Here is a 24,888-nt window from a genome sequence, read left to right on the forward strand (position 1 = left end):
ATTCATCTGCCGGGCCTGCTGGAAGTTTGTTCCAAGCCTTTGCTATTTCAGTGAAGTCATGGACACACTTCATTACAGTTATGGTCTAACTTACTTATTTAAATATTGTCGCCGCTCAGTCCCAGTTTCTTGGGGTTTTTTGTTTGGGGGGGGACACCTGTACCCAGGTTTGCCCCCCCCTGGCTCCTAGTGCGGGAACACAGGCCCCTGGGGCTACTTTTGCCAGGGCCTGGTGTGTCGGGGGCGGGGGGTTTGACCCCACCAACCCAGGCCGTAGGGCCTTCGTCCCTTTTGACGGCTTAACCGTCGGGGCCAGGGAGATTGGACATGGGGGCCACCACAGTGTGGGACCCGTTCACTGCATGTCATGGGTTTGCTGCAGAGGGGCTTGTTTCCCCCCTTTTGTATGTACAGCCATGCGTGTGGAAGGCGGGGCTCCCATGCCGCTTCAATGTGCCCCTGCCCCTAAAGGGGGGCGGTTAGGAGGGGAGGGGGTCCAGGGTACAAACCCCACCTACTGGGGGGAAAGCTGGGCCCTGCCCAATTAATTACGAAACAACAACAATAACAACATTGGGGTTGGTTGATGGACGACCACCCTCGCTCGAGAGCGGCCGCTCTCTTGCTAGGTTTCTCCAAGGGATTTAGGATCCCTTACATGGGTTCGAGCAAGCCTTGGGGCTCAACAACCTCAGGTTGGTTGTGGGGCATGACGGCATTGTTCGGTCGGAATGGCATAAGAGGAGGCCAGGGGGAGGGGCCTTGGGCCCTTCCCGGAGCCGCCCTTCCCGAGTCTTGGGGTCTCCCCGTTAGGGGGGTCCCCTGAAAGGTGGGTGATGAATTTAGGTTGATTCACCACTTGTCTTTTCTTAAAAGGGAGTCTGTGAGGGAGTTCGTTCCTGACGGACTTTATTTAGTCCGGCTTGCATCCTTTGATGCGGTCGTGGCCATGGTAAGGCAGTGTGGGGTTGGAGCCCTTATGGATAAATGCGACTTTAAGTCAGCATCCCGGCTCTTCCCCATGCACCCGGGCGGCTTCAGGCTTCTGGGCTTCCATTTCATAGGTGTTTTTATGTGGTCGGGGTTTTACCCACGGGTGGCTCCGTCTCTTGCTCTCTTTTGGGCGAGCTCGAGCACCTTATTGGAGTGGGCGCTCAGGAGGCGCAGCGGTCTGGGCTCGGCGTTCACTACCTCGAGGGTTTCTTGGGGGCGGGGACTGCGCGGACAGAGCACTGCTTTGCTCTGCTGCGGGTCTTCGAAGCCCTTTGGCTCTGTTGGGGGTGCCTTTAGCCCCTGCGGGGACCGAGGGCCCCGCCACCGGGATTACCTTCCTCGGTATTGAATTGGACTCGAAGGTGCAATCTTCTAGATTGCCCCTGGACAAGTTGACTGAAATTAGGAACAACCTTGGTACGGTTCTGGGCTGCAAGAAGGTCACCCTTTGGCAGCTCCAGGACCTAGTTGGGATACTTGATTTAGCCCGCCGGGTCGTGGTGCCGGGCAGGGTTTTTTCTAGGAGGTTATATGCTGCGATGAAGGGGTTCCTTTGCCCCATCATCGTACCCGCTTATGTGCAGGGGTCAGGGCTGACCTCTGCGTGTGGCGGGGGTTCTTAGAAAGTTTTAAGGGGTTGTCTTTTTGGAGGCAAGAGCTTCTTTGGAAGCTGCATTGCAGTTGTGTTCTGACGATGCAGGGACCTGTGTTAGGTGTAGGGGCGTGTTAGGTGACCAGTTGTGCTGGTCTGCGTGGCCTCCTGCATGGAGGGCCTCTTCATGGGTTAAGGATTTGACCTTTTTGGGAGCTCTTCCCCTTGATAGTGGCCCTAGAGCTTTGGGGTGAGCAGTTAGGGCAAGACTGTGCATTTTGGTGTGACAGCCTAGTGGTTGTCCACGTTGTGAACCCCCTGTCCTCTAAGAGTGACAGGGTCATGAGGCTTTTCCGCCATTTTGTGCACAGGTCCTTGTCCCTGAACACATTGTTTTGTCTAGGCATGTCCCCGGGTTAGATAACGGGGTTGCTGACGCCTTGTCCCGAGGTCAGTTTTCCCGGTTTCGGACCCTGGCCCCGTGGGCCCGGGTGTCGCCAGAGGTTTTTTCCGGTCCACCTTTGGAGCCTAGTTGGGCTCCTGGGCAGTGGAGAGTAGAGGCTTGCTGGGCTACGGCACTCTCGGGAGTGTCTGGCACTCTGGGGGGCTTAGCAGCAGGCAGGTGAAGAGTTTGGGGATTGCAGGCAGTATACGGGTTACCCCTATAGCTGGCCTGCCCCAGTTGTGTACCTGGCCATATTTGTGTCCAGCTTAGGCAGCGTGGCCTTTCGGTTAGGACTATTGGTCCAGGTTGGCCGGCTTCGCCTTGTTTAAGGCGGGGGCAGGGTTATTGGTTTTATGGCATCTTCCGCAGTGTGACGGTGCGGGAAAGTTGGGCCGGGGCCGCATTGCGGGCCGCCGGGTCAATTTAGTGCCTTCCATCCCATTACTTCAGTAGGAGGGTGCTAGTATGTAGGGTTTGGCCAGGCCAAGTATGGATCCCGCCATTCGGGAACGCTCGTTCTCGAGAGGCGCTGCCACTAGTGCGGCAACGGCGTTCTCGATACGGAGGATTCGGGAAGTCGCCCGCCGGCGGTCAACGGCCTGTTTTTTAGGAAACGAACGGCCTGTTGAGGGTCCGGGTAAGATCTTAGGCCAGGTTCCTCCTTTGGTCCCCTTCTATTCATCCCGCCAGGACGCGTCCGACGGTGTTGCTTGGGGTCATGAGCGCTCCGAGACCACTCAGCAACAAGTTACCGTCGGGGGTGGGGACCCTGCCGCTGTGGCGGCTGGGTCCTGGTTGTCTGGCGGGAGAGACGGGGTGTGCGGTGGGACGGGCGTTTCTGCCGTGGTGCTGGGAGGGCGGCATCCCATTGCTGCGCCCAGGTGGTCCTGGGAGGGCGGCATCCCATTGCTGCGCCCAGGAGGTGCTGGGAGGGCGACATCCCTTTGTTGCGCCCAGTTGGTCCTGGGAGGGCGGCATCCCATTGCTGCGCCCAGGTGGTGTCGGGGGGCGGCATCCCATTGCTGCCCCCAGTTGGGCTGGGAGGGCGGCATTTCATTGCTGCGCCCAGTCGGTGGCCAGGGGCGGCATCCCATCGTTGCGCTCAGAGGTGTGCTGGGAGGGCGGCATCCCATTGCTGCGCCCAGTTGGTGCTGGGAGGGCGGCATCCCATTGCTGCGCCCAGTCGGTGCCGGGGGTCGGCATCCCATTGCTGCGCCTGGATTGTGCTGGGAGGGCGGCATTCCATTGCTGCGCCCAGTTGGTGCTGGGAGGGCGGCATCCCAGTGCTGCGCCCAGTTGGTGCCGGGGGCGGCATCCCATTGCTGTGCCTGGATGTGTGCTGGGAGGGCGGCATCCCATTGCTGCGCCCAGTCGGTGCTGGGAGGGCGGCATCCCATTGCTGCGCCCAGTTGTGCCGGGGGCGGCATCCCATTGCTGTGCCTGGATGTGTGCTGGGAGGGTGGCATCCCATTGCTGCGCCCAGTTGGTGCTGGGAGGGCGGCATCCCATTGCTGCGCCCAGATGGTACTGGGAGGGCTGCATCCTCTGGCGGCGCCCAGGTAGTGGGTCTTGCACCTCGGTGGCAAGGACCTGGCGGGCCTGGGGGTTTACTTCAGATCTGCCAGGCTCGCGTAGCCTGCGGTGGCTTCGCACTGGGTGGCCCTCCACGCAGGGAGGTGGTCGAGATCCTCACGGGGATCGCTTGGTGGGACGCCATTTCCCTTAGGGCCCTTCACCGGGTTAGGAGGGGAGTTAAGGCCCTGGGTACGGTAGTCAGAGGGTTAGGCGGGGTGGTTGTTGGCCCATCCCCGCATCACCATAGATCAGCTGTGGCTTCACCTGGCTGCTGGTCTTCCTCTGTCAGAACTGAGGAACACCTCTTTCTTACAGGACCTGCAGTGTCTCTGCGTGAGCTGGCGCAGTTAGAGGGGGGAGTCGGGGGGCCAAGATAGAGATCTGACCCCCCGCTCCGTGGCAGGTTAGGGGCGGAAATCTGGGTGGTGGTTCAGCAACTGCGCGTTCTCCCTTGGGCATCTTTGGGGATGATTGACAGGTTCTCTCCAAGCCCATGGTGGGTGCTACCTGCGCACTTGGGGGGAACCTGTCTTTGGGTCCCGCTATTGAAGTCCCAGGGTAGGGGTGAGCCGGCGGGACCCCCCTCATGCGAGTGCATGGCAGGGTCTCAGGTGAGGGAGAGGTCCCTCACCTGGACCAGCATCGAGCTACGCCCTTAGTTGCCCAGGAATGTTGACCTTTTACGTCATTTCCGCCCCGGAAGTGTTTGTTTGACCCTGCAGGTCCACTGTTTCCGGGTCATAGTTGAATATGCTGATTTATGCAAATTTATGCTAATTCATGCTAATTTAATTAATAAATTATGCAAATTTATTTTAATAAAAATGACCCAAGTTTAAATCCAGCTCTGGTGTCCGTGTCGTTACTCCGTCTCTTCTGCAATATCGCCGGCTCGACTTACCGGCCACGGCGCTTTTGCTGAAGGGCCGGGCAGACACCGGACTCTTCATGGCGGCCGCCATTTTGTTTTCGGCCGAAATCTCGCGAGACGAGATTTCGGCCGGGAAAGCCAGGCCCACGTGGCCTGGAATGACGTGGGGACCGGGCGGGGCTTGCTGGCCCTATTTAAGGGCTGCAGGCCCTGGGCCAAGCCTGTTCGCCCGGACCCACTCAAAAGAGCAGACACCCACCCGCCCTTCCCTAATTTGCAGTGTGCTATTGGTGGGTCGCCCTTGGGGGCCGAATGGGAATTTTTTGCAGCCTCGCCCATTTGGCATGGCTGTTTTTTCGCCCATTCCACACTGGGGAGATGGATGTGCGGTTAGGGGGTGCTTGCATTCAATAGGTTAATTGGCTTACCTTTGGTCATTTGGGTAGGCAGGTTAGGGGCGGAAATCTGGGTGGTGGTTCAGCAACTGCGCGTTCTCCCTTGGGCATCTTTGGGGATGATTGACAGGTTCTCTCCAAGCCCATGGTGGGTGCTACCTGCGCACTTGGGGGGAACCTGTCTTTGGGTCCCGCTATTGAAGTCCCAGGGTAGGGGTGAGCCGGCGGGACCCCCCTCATGCGAGTGCATGGCAGGGTCTCAGGTGAGGGAGAGGTCCCTCACCTGGACCAGCATCGAGCTACGCCCTTAGTTGCCCAGGAATGTTGACCTTTTACGTCATTTCCGCCCCGGAAGTGTTTGTTTGACCCTGCAGGTCCACTGTTTCCGGGTCATAGTTGAATATGCTGATTTATGCAAATTTATGCTAATTCATGCTAATTTAATTAATAAATTATGCAAATTTATTTTAATAAAAATGACCCAAGTTTAAATCCAGCTCTGGTGTCCGTGTCGTTACTCCGTCTCTTCTGCAAAAGGGAAAATATTGAACAGTGAAAATTGCCACTTGGATTGTAATCCATTAACCTTGCTGCTATCCTACCTTCTCTACCTTAAAAATGGATTGAATGTAAATCATTATTGAGGAATGTAAGGGAAAAAGCAAACAAGACAAGTGGTTAGGTTGCTACAGTTCAACCCAATTTCCCTGGTGGCAATCTCCACTGATTTTTCTCCAAAAATAAGTAGGCATAGAATTCCCAGCCCATATACAGTATTTATTGCTGGGTTGTTTCTGAGAAATTAAAAAAAGAACTCAAACCATTCTGTGTACTGCTGTCAGCAGCTATTACATATAATAAAGTAAAAGGGGGGATCTATATATTACTTTAAATGAGAAGATATGAGAAAGAATGTGTTTGAATGAGAGCTATTGTGGGGTTACCTAGGTTCGCCCATGTCTCTCCAACACTCCATGGCTTGCATTGACTGCCGATCAGTTTCCGGTCACAATTCAAAGTGTTGATAATGACCTATAAAGCTCTACATGGCATTGGACCAGAATACCTCCAGGACCGTCTTCTGCCGCACGAATCCCAGCGGCCGATAAGGTCCCACAGAGTTGGCCTTCTCCGGGTCCTGTCGACTAAACAATGTCATCTGGCGGGACCCAGGGGAAGAGCCTTCTCTGTGGTGGCCCCAGCCCTCTGGAATCAACTCCCCCCAGAGATCAGAACTGCCCCCACCCTCCTTGTCTTTCGTAAATTGCTTAAGACCCACCTATATCGCCAGGCATGGAGGAATTGAGACATCTCCCCCAGTTTTATTTATGGTATGCTTGTGTTGTATGGTTTTTTAAATGATGGGGTTTTAGATGCTTTCGTTTAAATATTAGATTTGTTACATTATCACATTGTTATTATTGTTGTTGTTGTGAGCCACTCGGAGTGTGCAGAGAGGGGCGGCATACAAATCTATTGTTATTGTTATTGTTATTGCTATTGTTATTGATAACATGCCTCAGTATCATACTGCTGAAAGTAAAAGGGAACAGGTTTATAATGAGATTGACATAACTTGAATCCCCCAGAATGCAAATGCCAAAGGCCTAGATTCTTGAGAAGATGTAGAGGTCTACTGTACACCTCATGTGTGTGTGTGTGAGAGAGAGAGAGAGACAGAGAGACAGAGGGAGGGAGGGAGAGGGAGAGAGGAGGGAGAGAGAGAGAAAGAGAGAAAGAGAGAGAGAGAGAGAGAAATTTTATGTAAAAAGAAACTGATGGTTAGAGAAATTATTTTTAAATTATTTAAAGTATTTCTACCAAAATATATCTGGCTATATTTTTTAACATGGAAAGCCTCATTCTATACTTCAGGACATAATTTCATGCAAACGATTGGAGTTATAATGATAACTGAATAAGGACATTGTGAAGAATGTACTTTTCCATAACCAAGTAAATGACAGGGCTATCTCTGTTAGACTTTGCAGGCAACCTAGTTGTAATGGGATGTGATAATGACCTTGGAAGAAATAGGCAAGGGAATGGCCAGATAAAAAGCTACTTAGCCCAGAGTAAGAATGTTATAGAGCAAGCCACTCAGAAGGGACCATCCCTAGATTATTGAAGTCTAAAGGGATGGGGGTAAAATGTTCTTGACTTGCAATATTGATGTCAGTCTTGTGAGATGAACCAAACAGGAAGAACAGCTAGACCAGCTAATTTTATTTATCATAAAATTACATTAAAAGAATCTTGCAATTCTGAAAGTACATTTATTTGTTTGTTTGTTTGTTTGTTTGTTTGTTTGTTTGTTTGTTTGATTGATTGATTGATTGATTGATTTTTATGCCGCCCTTCTCCTTAGACTCAGGGCGGCTTACAACATGTTAGCAATAGCACTTTTTAACAGAGACAGCATATTGCCCCCACAATCCGGTTCCTCATTTTACCCACCTCGGAAGGATGGAAGGATGAGTCAACCTTGAGTCGGTGATGAGATTTGAACTGCTAACCTTCAGATCTACAGTCAGCTTCAGTGGCCTGCAGTACAGCACTCTACCTGCTGAGCCACCCCGGCTCATTTCTCTCCTGGTATGTAAGTAATACATTATTGGGTGATGGACTGGGCATTAGAAGGGATAATATGGAGTTTATATAAGATATCAGAGAAGAAATGGTTCATATCACCACACCACCTCACCAATATTCTGCATCAACACTATCACCAAACAACAATAAGCAAAGTATGTGAGTTTTTGTTTGCTGGTCACTTTTTATAGGAGCAGTCAGTTTGCAGTCAATCCTTGATTGACTTAGTAACTGTCTCCCAAAACCATAGCTTGGAGATATTTCATGCAATTTACCATAAAAATTGACTTTGCGCTCTGAATTTTTTCTGCCCACTATCTGATAATCTTGTGATGACCTGCACCTGCTATCCTAAACTTAAATTATTTATCACAGCCTTATTTCTGTAAAGAACAGATGTATAGTTCTTCAAAGGAAGAATATGTTGATAACTGCCAAGACATCTCTCTTGGGATGTTTTGGACAGGCAATTCCAGATGCCAAATTAGATCACACTCCTTACTTCTGAAAAAAAAAATAAGCCAAGAGAAAGAAGGATAGTGTGTAAACCTCAGCTTAGTCTTAACAGGGAAAGTGTTATGTTTTAACTAGCGCAAGAAAGGGGACCATCCGTAACCTTTTCAGATTTTCTGTCTGCAGAGATCCTGCCTGAAATTTGCATCATTTCAATAGGTTTTGGTCCGTTTGCTCTACAAATGGATTTTATTATCATGAGCATAAAAGAGCTTACCGGAACCTTTTAGGTGGTAGAGCAGAGGTCCAACTAGATAACAGACTGGGCAAAAACTAATTATATTAACCAAAGTTGAGAAAAACCAAGAACAGGTATACTGGGGAGATAAATGGATGGGTAGGATCAAAAGGATAAGTGGAATTTTCTGTGAAGATTTCTGAATTATTTCTAAAGACCTGATTTAATGCTATCCAGGTAACCTATTGATTAATAAACCCATATTAAAATTCCTCGTATCAAACTTTCTGCTTTATCAAATACAATTCATTCATGTGGAATGTTTATAAAACTGACAATATTGGCTCTTGCCATCTTTTTTGAATATGAAATATTTCTTTGCCCAAATATCAGATGGCACCTGAGCCTTCAATATATAGAAAGTATGAAGATAATATGCATTTGGTGTTCATAACTTGGTCTCTTCAAACATATGCAGGTGGAATCTACCCCTAATTTGCCTTTCTATAAATTCTTTTTTCTATCCCCAATGAATGCCAGATATAGATATGGCTGAGGATTTCATAATCTAATATGTGAAATTTGCTCAAAATTCCCCTATAATTTTCAATCTGTTAATCTGAGAGCACTGGTTATTATCACATAAGATACATTACTAAAGCTAAAAAGAGGAAAGCATTACTTCAAATCCAGACAATGTGGAAAGTTTCAGGTGGACACCTTCCCCCACCCACACTCGTGAATATAAAGGAAGGAAAAGGGGAAACACAACCAGATTTGCAAAATTTTAGTACTAAATTCAATATAAATAAAAATAGTGTTTAGGCTTCTCTTGAGGTCTATTTATTGGTATAGTTTGCCTCTTGAGGCTGACAGTTTTACTTTAAATCCAATTCCTGGAAAATCCTTTATCTTCCCTAACTTAATAGTAAGACATGGCAAGTGAAATCAACTTTTCTACATTATCATACCCTATGAAGTAAAATACACAACTCTGATATGATCCCGTTGGACAGAAGATCTCTGTCCAATCTTTTTCATTTCATGCAGCCTTATATTGCATTCCATAATATGTCTGGTTCACAAAACGTATGTCTTTGGCTCCCTATTCTTAATCAGGTATTATTACTAACATCCATAAATTTGCCTTGCAATAAAAACCAGTGAAATAAAAATGGCTTTACACCTGACTGCTAGTCCACAAATAGCTAAACCAGCAAGTAGACATGATTTAGTATGACAGGATTTACTACAGAAGAATGAGAAAAATGCAAGAAAGATATAAGTATTCTTTGCCAATGGATTTTCTTCAGATGCGCAATCAATTTAGAAATAGAGAGACCTGCAGAGAGAATGGTTAAAATGAATTTCAGATAATCCAAAATATGATCTCTTATGATAAAATATAGCCTGACAATTTCCAGACAAATGCTATTATTGCAGCCAAGGAAGTGAAGAGCAATGAATTTTCAAGAGACCAAGATTTCATGTTTCACAGGAGTCTGGATGTAGATGTGGATGCTACTGGTATATTTCTTATCCTGCTGCCTGGTTAGATACCTACCTAAATTTTATTGTCAGCTTAATATTGTGATTGGTACAGTTGTATCTCTACTTAAGAACTTAATTCGTTCCATGACCAGATTCTTAATTAGAAAGGTTTGTAAGTAAAAGTAATTTTTCCCATAGGAATCAATGTAAAAGCAAATAATGCCTGCAAACCCATTAGGAAAGAAATAAAAGCTTGGAATTTGGGTGGGAGGAGGAGGAGGAGGAAGAAGAAGAGGAGGACAGTCACTGCCCAGAGCAAAGGGAGTGTTTCTTTTCTCTGGACGTGGCAGAGGTTTATTCCCGCTCCAAGCGCCCAGAGAAAGGAAAATGCTTCATTCGCTCTGGACTGCCAAAGCCTCCTTAAGCGCCACCGAAAGGCTCCTCTGGGAGCCCAGAAAAGCCTGAGATGGCCGGGATTAAAAGGGGAATGGCTGGAAACTGGCCGGGCCTTCGTGCCACTCTCAAATTTCCTGGGAAATTTTTCCAGGCTCAGGTTCTTAAGTAGAAAATGGTTCTTAAGAAGAGACAAAAAATCTTGAACACCCACTTCTTATCTAGAAAAGTTCTTAAGTAGAGGTGTTCTTAAGTAGAGGTACCATTGTGCTTGTATTCTTGAGACTGGTGATTCTAGAGTAGTGTTGGCAAAACGTTTCAGTACCCAGTGCTGAAATGGGAGCCCGCATGAACCTTTTCAGCAAAAAATGGAAGGATGCACATCTGTGTGTGCTGGAAACTGGAAAAGCAGATGATTTTACAGTTTCTGGCATGCATGCACATGTGAAGACCAGCTGACTGGTGTGCATGTGCTGGCTCCATCTGGCCTTTTGAGGAGTCTCATGCCTCACTGCCCACCTCCCGATTCCCATTGGGGTGGTGGGTGGAATGGCCCCTCCTCCATTTAAAAGCCGAAGCCCCTTCTCCATCTTGGAGATAAAGGGCATCAGCATTCCAAGTGTTCAGGTTGGGGGGCCAGCAGAGGGAAGAGCTTTACCCCAACTCTGGCTACAATGAAGCACCCTCTCCTGCCAGTCTTCACATGCTCATTCCGGAAAGTGGAAAATCATCTTCACAGCATGCAAGTGCACAATGGGCAGCTGCTCTTTTGATTTTGGTCACTTACACATGTGTGAAGACCAGCTTGTCAATATGCCAGAACCCAGAGGAGCAATGGACAATGGCTCTGTATGCCCCAGAAAAATGGCTCTGCATGACACTTCCGGAAGAGCCGGGGTGGCGCAGCAGGTAGAGTGCTGTACTGCAGGCCACTGAAGCTGACTGTAGATCTGAAGGTCAGCGGTTCAAATCTCATCACCGGCTCAAGGTTGACTCAGCCTTCCATCCTTCCGAGGTGGGTAAAATGAGGATCCGGATTGTGGGGGCAATATGCTGGCTCTGTTAAAAAGTGCTACTGCTAACATGTTGTAAGCCGCCCTGAGTCTAAGGAGAAGGCATAAAAATTGAATGAATGAACGAACGAACAAACAAACAAACAAACAAACAAACAAACAAACAAACAAACAAATAAACATGTGCCATAGGCTTGCCATCATGGTTCTAGAGGATTTCTCCATGTAAAAGAATGTCACCTAGGAATTTTGAAACCAACCCTATAAAGGACAACGACACACAAAGTCATTGGAATTTGGGAACAAAGGTCTTGGAATTTGGTACAAGGCAGTCTGGGAATAAAAGCTCCATCAAGTCACTTAGCAGAATGATGCCTATACGTGGGAGCTTAATTAGTTGCCAAAAAGTTTCCGAAAACATTTTAAATTGCTGATTATTATCTATGAAGCCTTATATCAGTAGTGGCTAACCTTTTCTAAACTGAGTGCCTAAAGCATGAGTGTGCATGGGTGTGTCCAAATGCCCAAAATGCAATGCATGGACAGCTTCCTACATGTGACCCACCTCCATACATGGCGGGAGCCTGCATGCACTCCGCCCTCATGTATGCACATGTGCCCCCATGCATGTTCTCTGCCCCCCCACATGTTGCCCCCCTTGCACCTGCATAAGTGGTTCCCCCACACATGCTCCTCGTGCATACATAGCAGATACCAGAAGACCAGCTGGCCAGCAGGAGGCACGCATGTATGCACAGTGGAGATGAACTGGGGTGATGGCCCACATGCTCAGGGAGAGGGTGCCGCATGCCACTTTTGGCATACATGCCACAGTTTCGTTATCACGGTGCTAAAAGATCAGAGTGAAGCCCTATGAAAGCAGACTTTTTTTTTTAGTTGCCCTGCTCTTAGATAGCACTATCTGTTCTCTAAGGGCTCCCTTCATGTCCTTCAGGAAAGAAGTGAAGGCCATACTCTTCCTCTAAACCTTTAGAGCATAGGTAATTTGTTGTAGTGACTTCTATAGATAGTGCTAATTTAATATGTTTCATTCTATTAATTTTAAATCAAGAGCAAGTAGTAAACAAAGTTTTAAAGTAACATAAAGGCAGAATCCAGTTAAATCTTGGGGGGGGGGGGGTTGTTAATGACAAATTCAAGAAATAATTAGTAGGAATACTGGAGTTCCTTGAAAGACAAGAAGAAGAGTCACGGACTAGACAACAGTCTGATTAACAAAGCTTGAGTTTAGAGGAGAAGGATGGTTAAGGCATTTCCAAAGGGACCTTCCCTAGTTTTTGGGAAAGGAGGTGGAGTTTCACACAAGATTCTGTTAACTTAACCTTATAAAGATTATTTAGTTATTTAGGAGGCAGATTCCCAACAAGTATGAGCTCTCTCCGAAGAAGGTAGCAACAGCATTGGGCTGTAAACCAGCCATTAAATGGTAAGTATTTCTGGAAGTCAAAATGGGTACTCCCAGGTCTTCTTGGAGTCCTGGTATCAGTATCACTGCCACTAAACCCCAGGAGATTTGGAAATTCACCCTTGGTCCAAAGGTTGTCAGAACTAGACTCAGATTTGTATCCAATACAGTTGTAGGTTTTTTTTCTATACATCTTTACCACATTAGAAGTCTAGATCTGGAACTTCTAACATTACTTTATATTTTTTTAAAAGTACAATTACTCTACTAAAAGCATTTAGGTTACTTTTATCTATTATGTAGGCCTCTTAGTTGTGAATGGTTAGTTATGACTTTGAAAGGTTAGAGGCTGCTCATATCCATTAAGACATTGGCTGAACTTTTTCTACCCCTTCCTGTCCAATAATTCAAATCATGGGACATATATCTATTGTCAGAACCCAATGGTTTAAGTCAATAGTTACCATTAAGTACATCCCTTTTCCCTAAGCAACCAGAAAACATTTTGTTTAGAGCTGCAAAAAGTCTACTTTCTGTGGATGGAAAGGAAGGGAGCATCTTCTGTCTTTTCTCATAAATTTTTTAAAATGAACAGGCATTGCGGTCCCAGAACTTTTAGCCTCTAGCTTCCTCAAGTAATCATTTTACTCACTTCCACAATATAAACGGATAACTACTTCATATAAATTCTGGCATTTTGTGGAGTCTCTGGGATTGCCAAACATTTAATATTACTAGGCTGAGCAAATTAGTTTCAGGTTGGCTGATCTATTAGCGTCCACAGAAGCAGCAGCACTGTATTTTATTTTAGTTTGGCCAAACTATCTGATGTAGAAAAGCAGCAGAAAAGGAAAATGGCTTTCCTGAGAAAGCGGGGATGTTTCAAATCAAAATCAAAAGCAGTACTTGGAAAGTGTAAATAAATATTTTCTTGGGGAAAAAAGCCCTCAGCAAAATTATTTCCTCTCCAAAATGATTGAGTGCTCTGAAGGTGAAAGATTGATCATCTGTTTTGGATTTAAAGATGGGAAAGATATTCCAGTTATTCTGGATGACACATTTTCTAAGTCTCAACAACATAAGAGATGTTCTTGGTTTCTGGTAGCTGTTAGGCATTAAGATTCAGGACTCTCCATTAGGCTGCAAAATATTTACTCAGGCTTCTAAAACAATCTAGTCAGCTAAAGTTCAGTGCTAAATTGGTGTCAGATAAGGGTCAACAGAATTCTAGGGGAGTTGAACTTGGAACATTAGTGGGAATATAACAACTCTGAACTAATGACACACTTAATCCTGCCCCCTAGCTCTGACTGTTCTCTTGCAATAAATTATAGCACCAGATTGTCCAAACTCTAAAAGAGAGGTTCCAAATTTCAATGAAATGTGTTCTCCCACTTTGTGGAATGACAACACTCTAGTTATTATTGTCAAGAGCTTTCAATATTTCTAGTTTTAGAATCCTACAGAAACTAGACACAGAAAGACAAGACAATGCTAATGTCTGGAGTGAGAGGGAATCATGATATCCAAGGATTGTGTTATAATTAGAATGTATTTTTACAGTAAAATGCAAATGCTGCATTCTCTTAAAAAAGAAATAGAATTGCATTCAGAATCTAATCAGTAACAGGAAGAACAGAAGCAAATGTTTACAACTGTTAGCTGTTTTTGTTTGTCATGCCTGTAAAATTATTTCCATTTTCCATCTCTTTATTAATTGTTACAATATTTTCCAATTTTCATTTAATGTAAAGGAGATTCTATTATGACAAACATGATAGATTGGACATGTATATTAGATGTATTTTGCGTAGATGTGCCATGTGATTCAAAGGAGAAACCCAGTGCTCTAGACAGTAAGATTACTCTATTAGGATAATTGAAATGACATGGTTATTTCAGAGTGTAATTAATACATTTTTTTCTTTCAAATTCAAAGCTTCCAGTTAAAATTTATGTTTTGCTTTCTTTTACATGGGTTTTAACCCGCTGCCAATTTTCTATCAATTTGAGAGCTCTTTTTGTGTTTCCTTTTACTTCTTTCCATACTTAGAAAATAATGGATAATCTTCATACATTGCTTTTAATTATGTTTGGACCATTATGCTCCAATGGATGTCAGTTATGTCCAGAAGAAAGAGGGGGGAGTAACTAACAGAATCAACTTTTATGCTATAGTTTCTAGACTGAGTTATGGACTTAAGATATATGAATCATCTCACCCCAAATCCATTTTAAAAAGTTAAATGGCTTTGCAATACCAAACCAATTTAAATTCAAAATGGTATCCCCACATGAAACATTACAATGATTCAATTTGGGATGTTGATTTTATTTGGAAAATGGTACCCAAATCCCATCTCTTCAATTTGAATCATACTGACAAGTCAATTAGATGTAACAATCTGATCCAGTGACTCAATACCATAGTTCCCTCTAAGCTGAGCAGTGAGCAATCGCTCACTTAAAAATCATCATCAACTCAGAGTTTTCCAAACCTGCCCAGAAGCCGAAAGGGAAGGAGAGATAGAGGAAGAGAGGAAGAGAGAGAAACAGATAGAAAAAAGAGAGGAAGGAAAAGAGAAAGAAAAAGAGAAAGAAAAAGAGAAAGAAAAAGAATGGGAGTAAGGAAGAGAGAAAGAAAATCAAAATCTAGTTTGAAACTAGCTCAACTATTTAAGTGGCATTTTGATATTGATAGAGTTGCCCTATTATGAGCTCACTGTTATAGACACACAGTACAGTATTTTATTTTGAAATTCTCTGAGCCAAAACAGGGTGGGTTTTTTGTTTGTTTGTTTGTTTGTTTATTTACTTATTTGTTTATTTATTATTTCTGTGCCGCCCAGTCCCGAAGGGACTGCCGCTCAGACACTATACTTTTCCGCCCACCCCCAAAAGAAATTAGAGGGAACACTGCTCAATACAATAGATTTCAAAGTGCATCTCTGATTTGAATCTTTACACAGCATTTTTATATATGGTGTTTAATGCTGGAAGTTCTGGATGGAATAAATAATGCCAAATATTACAATTAATCATAATTATTATTTTATTATTATTATTATTTATTAGATTTGTATGCCACCCCTCTCCGCAGACTCCGCATAATTGCATCAATATTCATCATTCAGCTTGAAAAGTACTAGTTACAGTCCTGAAAGTCAAATTTACAAAAGAAAATGTTGCAAGTTCAGAAAGACAAAATAAATTTGGGAAGCTTGTGAACATGTGAAACTTTTTTTCAGAATTTAATCTTGGACATCATGTTGTTTATTTTAATCCTAGACCATAGGTGATCTGATGTAAATCATGATGCTTCATTCATTCTCTGGAGGTATATGGACACATCAGATGTCATTCATAAGAGGGCAAGGTGAATAAGAACTGCATTTTTCATACTTATACCCAGGGTATAACATGGCAGGTCAGTTGCAGTTCAAAGTAGTCTTCTAGCTATTTAAGTAGAATTCATTAATATGAATTATAAAGTAGACCAGTTTATTGTTGGTTGTAGAGTTTATATAAAAACCTTATCTATATTTACAATGAAAGATTCACTACACTGCTAGTGACATCTTATCATGTCTTACAGTAATGAGGTCAAAACAAAGCAAAATTGTTTTATTATAATTTTATAGATACCTAGGACTAAGCCCAATCAATACAAAGGCGTGTTTAAGATGCACCTACATATAGATAAGAATATGCTATTTTATGTTATGTAAAACACAGAGAAAGAGTAAAAATCCATGAATTTTAAGAAAATTATTTAAGAGAAATTAAATTAAATTTAAGGAATTATATATCCCTTATGAAATTAAAGGAATGGGATAAAGCAAAAAAGAAATATGTGTAGTGTAGTTGCCACACACTCTATATTTCTATATCTTTCAGTCCTTCATAAACCGTTCTTGCTTCTAATAGTCTATTTACTTTGTACATTGCCTCTTGTCTTTGAAGCTTCTCAAATCCTTTTGAGATTTCAACAATGAATAATTATGAATCTCTCAATTTCCCCTTTTCTTACCTTTTCTCCACCCATCCTTTATATATTTATTCTGCAGTTCAGTCTACATTCATTCTCTCTGCAGAACAAAACTATAACAACTAGATCTCTTTTATATTAGTCACTCATTTTTATATTCAGTCTTCTTACTATCTAGTCCAGTGTTTCCCAACCTTAGCAACTTGAAGATATCTGGACTTCAACTCCAAGAATTCCCCAGCCAGCATTTGCTGGCTGGGGAATTCTGGGAGTTGAAGTCCAGATATCTTCAAGTTGCCAAGGTTGGGAAACACTGATCTAGTCCATATAGGATCTATTGCGTTCTGAAACTGAAGAGACAGAAGACAGTTGGAGTGACTTCAGCTCTTTATTAGGTTACAGGGAGTAACTTCCAGCACCATATATAAAAGGCAGGGTGTTTAAATAGGGAGCCAGTCTGGCAGGGAATCAATCAGAATTTTCCTACTTTGCTTCCCTGTTGGACTGGAGTGGAAACTTCCCAACCTCTTCAGGACATAACACAATCCTTGTTTTATCACACACATTTACCATAAGTACCCTATTGCCAACTTAGTGTCATGTTTCTCCATCTTCTGTCAACATTGTACAGAGTTATTTAAATTCATCTCCTTGTTCTCCATTTATGTTTGGCATCAAATCATTTACTCCATTTGCCTGTCAATCACAAACTACTTGGTCTTTGTAATATGAATATTCAGAGTCATACCCTGTTACATCACATAATCAAACATTCAGTTGTTGGATTCAGTCTTATCTGTATATGCATGGATATGTATATTCATGCCCCAACCATTTATTGTGAGCAAGCATTTCGCACACTATATATATATACATAAATACATAGAGATTCAGAGGATCATCGTGCATTCTTAATTTCTCAGTTTTAAACATTTGCTAAGCATTCCATTTGTTTTTATGCATGCTCAGTTTCCATTATAGATTTTTCTTACAGCATTCAGTAACCGGACTTCAATTTCTTATTCAGTTAAAACATTGAATAATTCAAATCTATTTATTTTATCATGCTGTTTTGCAATAAATATTTCTTCTCACTGTTCACACATTTCTCAGTGACCTGCTGAAGAGAAAAAAACTGGTCTACAAACTCCAATCCAAACATAAAGCACTTGTCATATTTTATTCATTGTCACTTCATGACGGAAGCCTTAGCAAGCCAAATCCCTTGTAGTTGTTGCATTCACTCCTGCTACCATTCCCTTTATATAGAGCAGGTGTGTCAAATTTGATTTCATGTTGGGCCGCAGAAGGGTTGTGTTTGATCTCGAGGAGTCAGGGTGGGCATGGCCAGCTCAACATCACTTGGGTTGAATGCACCTATGGTGGCCTGAGAGCTCTGCCAATGAAAATGAATAGAATAGAACAGAATAGAATGGAATAGAATAGAATAGAATTTTATTGGCCAAGTGTGATTGGACACATAAGGAATTTGTCTTGGTGCATATGCTCTCAGCGTACATAAAATAAAATATACATTTGTCAAGAATCACGACACTTAATGATTGTCATAGGGGTCAAATAAGCAATGAAGAAGCAATATTAATAAAAATCTTAGGATATAAACAACAAGTTACAGTCATACAGTCAATATGGGAGGAAATGGGTGATAGGAATGATGAGAAAAACTAGTAGAATAGAAGTACAGATTTAGTAGAAAGTCTGACAGTGTTGAGGGAATTATTTGTTTAGTAGAGTGATGGCGTTGTGTCTAGTTGTCTTGGTGTGCAGTGCTCTGTAGCAACGTTTTGAGGGTAGGAGTTGAAACAGTTTGTGTCCAGGATGTGAGGGGTCAGTAAATATTTTCCCCGCCCTCTTTTTGACTCATGCAGTATACAGGTCCTCAATGGAAGGCAGGTTGGCAGCAATTGCTTTTTCTGCAGTTCTGATTGTCCTCTGAAGTCTGTGTCGGTCCTGTTGGGTGGCCGCACCAAATGGGCATCCAAGCTCCACTTTCAGCTGCTGGCAACCCCCTACCAGTGAAATGGGAGCTTGGGAGGTCACTTGTGGGCCTCGCAAATTCAGTTTTCAGTTGCAATGGCCTTCCTGCAATGCTCTGCCAGCAAAAATGGAGCTTGGGAGGGCCACACACAGCCCTGTTCCCACCTTAACAGATCTTAACACTACATGGAATGGATCTGGACCCTGGGCCTTGAGTTTGACACCCCTGATATAGAGGAACAATAATAGATGCATACTTTTCATTTACATTACACAAATTGTCAAACTGCTCCCTTAGTCAATTGTATTTTAACATACCTCTAGTTATACCATCTATTTTATTTATTCATTCATTCATTTTTAATCTATACTTACAATCTCACTTTTTTCGACACTCCTCAAGGACCAATAATTCCTTTTTCAAGAGAGTCAGCAAAGCCGGTCTTCAAGCATTTCTGAAAGGCCAGGAGAGTGGACACCCATCTCAATTCTGGGATGAGAATGTTCCAAAGGGCAGTGACTTAGTTTATCAGTTCTTCCACTGAATTTGCAGACTTAATTTTCAAAAAGATCATATGATGTTACTAATTAGCTAAATAATTAACTCAGATGTAGTTTATGTAAAATGAATGTTGTTCAAGTACTATTATGGTATGATGGCATACATCTGGTATAAATCAAGGTGTAAATCACAAGTAGTAACTGTGAGAGGGATCTTGGAGTCCTAGTGGACAACAATTTAAATATGAGCCAGCATTGAGCAGCAACTGCCAAAAAAGCCAACACTGTTCTAGGCTGCATTAACAGAGGGATAGAATCAAGATCAAGCGAAGTGTTAATACCACTTTATAAGGCCACACTTGGAATACTGCATTCAGTTTTGGTCACCATGAAGCAAGAAGGATGTTGAGACTCCAGAAAAAGTGCAGAGAAGAGCAACAAAGATGATTAGGGGACTGGAGGCTAAAACATATGAAGAACGGTTTCAGGAACTGGGCATAGCTAGTTTAATGAAAAAAAGGACCAGGGGAGACATGATATCAGTGTTCCAATATCTCAGGGGCTGCCACAAAGAAGAGGGAATCAGGGTATTCTCCAAAGCACATGAGGGTAAGACAAGAAGCAATGGGTGGAAACTAAACAAGGAGAGAAGTAATTTAGAACTAAGGAGAAATTTCCTGACAGAACAATTAATCAGTGGAACAGCTTGCCTCCAGAAGTTGTGAATGCTCCAACACAGGAAGTTTTTAAGAAGATGTTGGATAACCATTTGTCTGAAATGGTGTAAGGGCTCCTGCCTAAGCAGAGGGTTGGACTAGAAGACCTCCAAAGTCCCTTCCAACTCTGTTGTTGTTGTTATTATTATTATTATTATTATTATTATTATTATTATTATTATTATTATTATTATTATTATTAAGGCTGCCCAACTCTCAACATCAATTCAGACAATTATTTTATTTCCCACAACATTTGGGTGTTTCCACAACATTCTTGACACTTCCTTTTACTGTTGTGGTGTTCCGGCAACATTAGAAAAATTTCTAGATTTCAAAATCAATTTTGATTTGGGGTATTATTTGATACATTGGATTTTGGCAACCATATCTGTATCACATCTAAACTCCCCCTCCCTCAACATTCCTGCAGATACAAAGCTGTATAGCAGAAGCACTTGAAACACTTCCTCTTAATTCAGAGATGAAAATGATATTAGATATAATTACAAAGCTATTATGAAGTCCACTCAGTTTTATGGTGGGGAATAATTCACAACATTAAAGTGAAATAAACAAAAGGGGCATTTACTTTGAAAATGTATCTGTCCATGTTCTTTGTAATGTAAGATATCAAATAATTTCCTCTGTATCTCTAATGAAGGAAAAGAAAGCAACTGTTTAAAAAGGAGATTTGTAGCTCAGGGTTGGCTGGAGGTAGTAGAAATGTTGTAGGGCAGATATATCACTGCAAGAAAGATAGGGTCGAAAGTCTGGCATGCCAGAGGCTTGGTGGGTGAAGAAGTGAGGCCACATCCTACTTTACATCCGTGTGGGTGCCTCAAGACAAGATACCCCCTTCTTTCCGTCCCTCTGTTTCTACAAACTCCTTCAAAAGCAGTACCTCTTCTTAGGCATCTTCAGTGAATAACAAAGACGTGTTGTGTTGATATTTGCCCACAGTCCAGACTACTTCTGAATCATTTTTATGCCATGCAGTCCTCTCCGGAATTATAAATAAAGGAAACTTGCATGCAACAAGCTTTGATGTCTCAGAACTTAAAAAGAGAAAGGGGGGAATAGCCCTTAGTCTTTTGTTAATGTCACAATCCATAATGTCCATGTCCACAAATAATTCAGTTAGACCTAAAATTGAGGAAAAGACATGGCTTCAACCAGGTAATCTTCCCTTTATTTATGATACAGAATTAATCTTTTAATCTGGCATTAATGTTATCTTGCATCTATGTTTTTTCCAAATGAGAAGAGATTGCAACTGGAAACTGATAGTGTTAACCCCCCTTTTCAAGTTTCAAATAAGCACAGTTTTTTCCAGGAATTCTATTTTCTTTCTATTATTTTCCCATTATTCTTAATATCTCAAAACTAATTACATTAATGTTCTTTAAACAAAAACTTATCAAAGACCAAGTCATATGTGCATGGATTGGAAGTCATCTTAGACATAATCTTTTCTAGCCCTATGCCCTTGCAGGAATCCATTTTGACTATTACTTTTAATACAATTGCAATTCACACATACAAAATAAGGGACTAATGGTTTGGACGTACTACCATATAGTACCAGTAGGACTTGGTTGTGTACAAAAAGTTGAATATGAGCCAGCAGTGTGAGATTACACTGCATTCAAAAAAGCACTATATGAAGATCATGTGAAATCCTCATTTCCCTCTCTTGTGAACTAGAGTACTATGTACAATTATGTGTCACGACATTTTGAGAAGGATATTGACAGATTACAGTAGCTTCAGTGGAAAATTAATATTGGGCAGGCATCCTCAAACTATGGCCCGTAGCACAGATCTGGCCCACCAAAGCCATCAATCCAGCCCGTGCAGGACCACAAGGTTGCCCCACCCACATCGCCACATCCACCCACCGGCCCCCACTCTTTGGCCAAGTGATTCTTGCGAAGTCCAACAGAGTCTATTGTGGGCTTTGGGGGGGGGATGTTCAACTGACACAAACGTCTCCTGTCCTGACTGTTTCTTCACACATCAAGGGGGGATCCTTGCTTGCTTGGAAGGTCAATTTTCTCTGGGAACGGTAAGGCAATTTGAAGCCTGAAATCTCTCCTAAACTCAAATTGCCTTACCATTGCCAGAAAAAATTGAGCTTCTGAGCAAGCAAAGATCCCCCCGCTTGATCAGCAAAGTAACAGTCAGATGTTTGTGTCAGCTGACCATCACCACCCTGCCCCCAGTTTGAGCAAAGCTGTCTCTACGAGTCTTCAGAGAGGGGTGGCATACAAATCTAATAAATTTAATTTAATTTAATTTAATTGAACGGTGTCAGCGAAAGGCCATTAGTTGCACTCGGATATCCAGAGGTGAGTCCTGGCCCACTACCCATGGCAGACCATGTCCCAGTGGTGGCTGATGAGGCTGCCTGCCCCTAAGTCCATTTACAGTAGTCCTCGGCTTACAAGAGTCCATTTAGTGACCATTCGAAGTTATAATGGCACTGAAAAAAGTGAGTTATGACAATTTTTCACCATTGCGATCATTGCAGCATCCTCTTGGTCATGATTTCAAACTTCAAACTCTTGGCAATTGACTCTTTGTGATTATTACTCCAGTATCCTGGAGTCATGTGATCATTCTTTACAACCTTCTGACAAAGTCACTGGAAGAGCCAGATTCATTTAACACAGTGGTTCTCAACCTGCGGGTCGGGACCCCTTTGGGCAGGCATTCCAAATGGGGTAGAATGACCATTTCACAGGGATCGCCTAAGACCAGGGGAAAAGACAAATTTCTCATGGTGTTGGGAACTAAAGCTTCTATTCTGGCACCTTGGAACATGTTTGTACAATCCAACCAACCAGGTGGTTACAGTGGGGGTGTCTCTCTGACCTTCCTACCAATCAGCTTAAAGCTCTGTTCAGACAATTTGTGCTAGACTTATGGTTGGGTATCACCACAACATGAGTGTTGTGGTTAGCTCTGGCCCAGCTCCTGCCGCATGGACTGTGGATGTGGGGGAGACATCCACATGCTGCAGGCCTGTTTTGCCCCCGGTGGAATCTGATGATGAAGGCTCCTCTGACCAAGAAGACATGAGTGACAGGGAGGAGGAGAGTGGGGCAGACAGCTCAGAAGGAGATCAATTATCTCTCTCCTCCTTGGATTCAGAACAAGAGTTAATGATACAGCCACGCATGCGGAGAGCGATGCATAGGCAACAATAACTGAGAGATTATTATCAAAGAAAATGAGGACACCTGTGGTTGGGTGGGGCTGTGGTAATTAGTGAGGCTGCTATAAATAACAGCCTGTGAGTTTGGCCATTGTGGAGGATTATCTGATCGTTGTGTTTCGTGACTGCTTTACTGACTTTGACTTTTTGTGTGCTGATTTTTCCCCGCTTTGAAACTAAACCAGAGCAAAGTGTGTTTCACTTTGTGAAAGAAGAAGGACTGTGAATTGCCTCACAGCTGCAAGCTAAGTATCACAGAACTGATAAATTACCAGTTTGGTTGGAGATGAGTGCTCTTTGCTATACCAAAAGAGGGCTTAGTTTAAGTGAATTTTCATTATAAAGAACATTGTTTTGAATTTTCAAACGTGTGTGTGTCTGAAATTTGTACCTGTGAATTTTGGGGAGGAGTCTACCAGAGATCCCGACAGAACAATGAGGAACTGTATTAAGGGGTTGCAGCATTAGAAAGGTTGAGAACCACTGACTTAACAAATGTGTTACTAATTTAATACCTGCAGTGATTCAATTAACAATTATGACCAGAAAAGTCATAAAATGGAGCAAAACTTACTTAACAAATGTCTCACTTAACAACAGAAAATTGGGCTCAAATGTGGTCATAGGACTATATGTATAGGCTGATTACAATCACAGTAGAAATGCTGGGTGGTTAGCAGGAATAATTAGAACTAAAACACAACAATAAGGCATGAAAAATCTGACAAACAGTAAGATTGCTAAAACCTCTACTGGGGAAATAATAAATCCAGTTATACACCATACAACATGAATCCAATGACTTGCTTTATCTGGAATCCTTATAACTTCATGTGGCAATGCCAAACCACCTGTCTAATTTACATCTCTGATGTTTCCTGTTCCATTTTAAAGTGAATGTTGCAGAGAGCATGAAGCTGAACATTTCAAATGCTCAGGAATGGATAGAAAATTGGTGCCTTGAGAATAATAACTAAAATATGTTTATATATAATTATTCAACCCAGGTATTTAATTTCTCAGTTGCACTAAATTAGATAGGGATCTTGAAACTGAAGATGATTTTTTTAAAAAAAAAATGAGAGCAAAGCCTCTGCAGACATTAACTGTGAAAATTGAAGAAGATACCATTCTTTTCAGAGCCTTCAGAAAATTCCCCATGGTTAAATGTATTCAGAAACAAAGGTAGATAATGCTTTACCTAAATGGGGACACTAATTATTTGCAAATGCTACAAGTCATTAGTCACCCTTTGTAATTTTTGCATAGAGGTTTGCTGTTTTCCAGGAATTTCAATTAATTGCACTTATTAAAGGCATCCTGCATAGGACTCTTTTTTTCACCGTAGGAAATTCCTGAGAGTTGGACTGAGAATAGCTATGACCAACAGAGCAATCAATGGCTTATAAGGATGCAAGAAGAATGTAAAAGAAAAGCAGGAATCTCTAAGGGAAAAGAGTTAGCCAATGTTGCTCCTAGTCAGAAGAAAATATGTTATTGGCTTGAAAAGTAGGATACAAAATAATGCATAAAAGATAAATTGAGAGATTCATAACAAATTGGGAGGGACCTTTCAGGTCATGTGTCTGTACCTATTCTCTGAAAATACGAAAAATGTTTTTAGATGTACAAAAGATCAGAAAGAGGCAAAAATAGTGGAAATGTTATTTTCCTCTGACAAAACGATATTACACAAACTCTAATAGATATTCAATCCATACTCATTTAAAACAGCTTGTTTACATTCAAATGCTAAAATAAGGTTTGAAAAAGCTACCTTTTGTTCTACTGCTTTGTTACATAGATTGCAAATGCTCAACATCCTTCTTTAATAACTTTTATTCGTGATATTTTTCGTCCAAATTATCAAACAATCATTTCATTTCCAGCTAAATTCATTAATTATTGGCAACTCTGCATTCAAATCTCATTTCTAATTTACTGGCTCCAGGAGCCGCACCAAAGACTAAATCATTTCTGTCCCAGAT

Source organism: Erythrolamprus reginae, chromosome 2 (genome assembly GCF_031021105.1).
Source record: "Erythrolamprus reginae isolate rEryReg1 chromosome 2, rEryReg1.hap1, whole genome shotgun sequence".
NCBI lineage: Eukaryota > Metazoa > Chordata > Lepidosauria > Squamata > Dipsadidae > Erythrolamprus > Erythrolamprus reginae.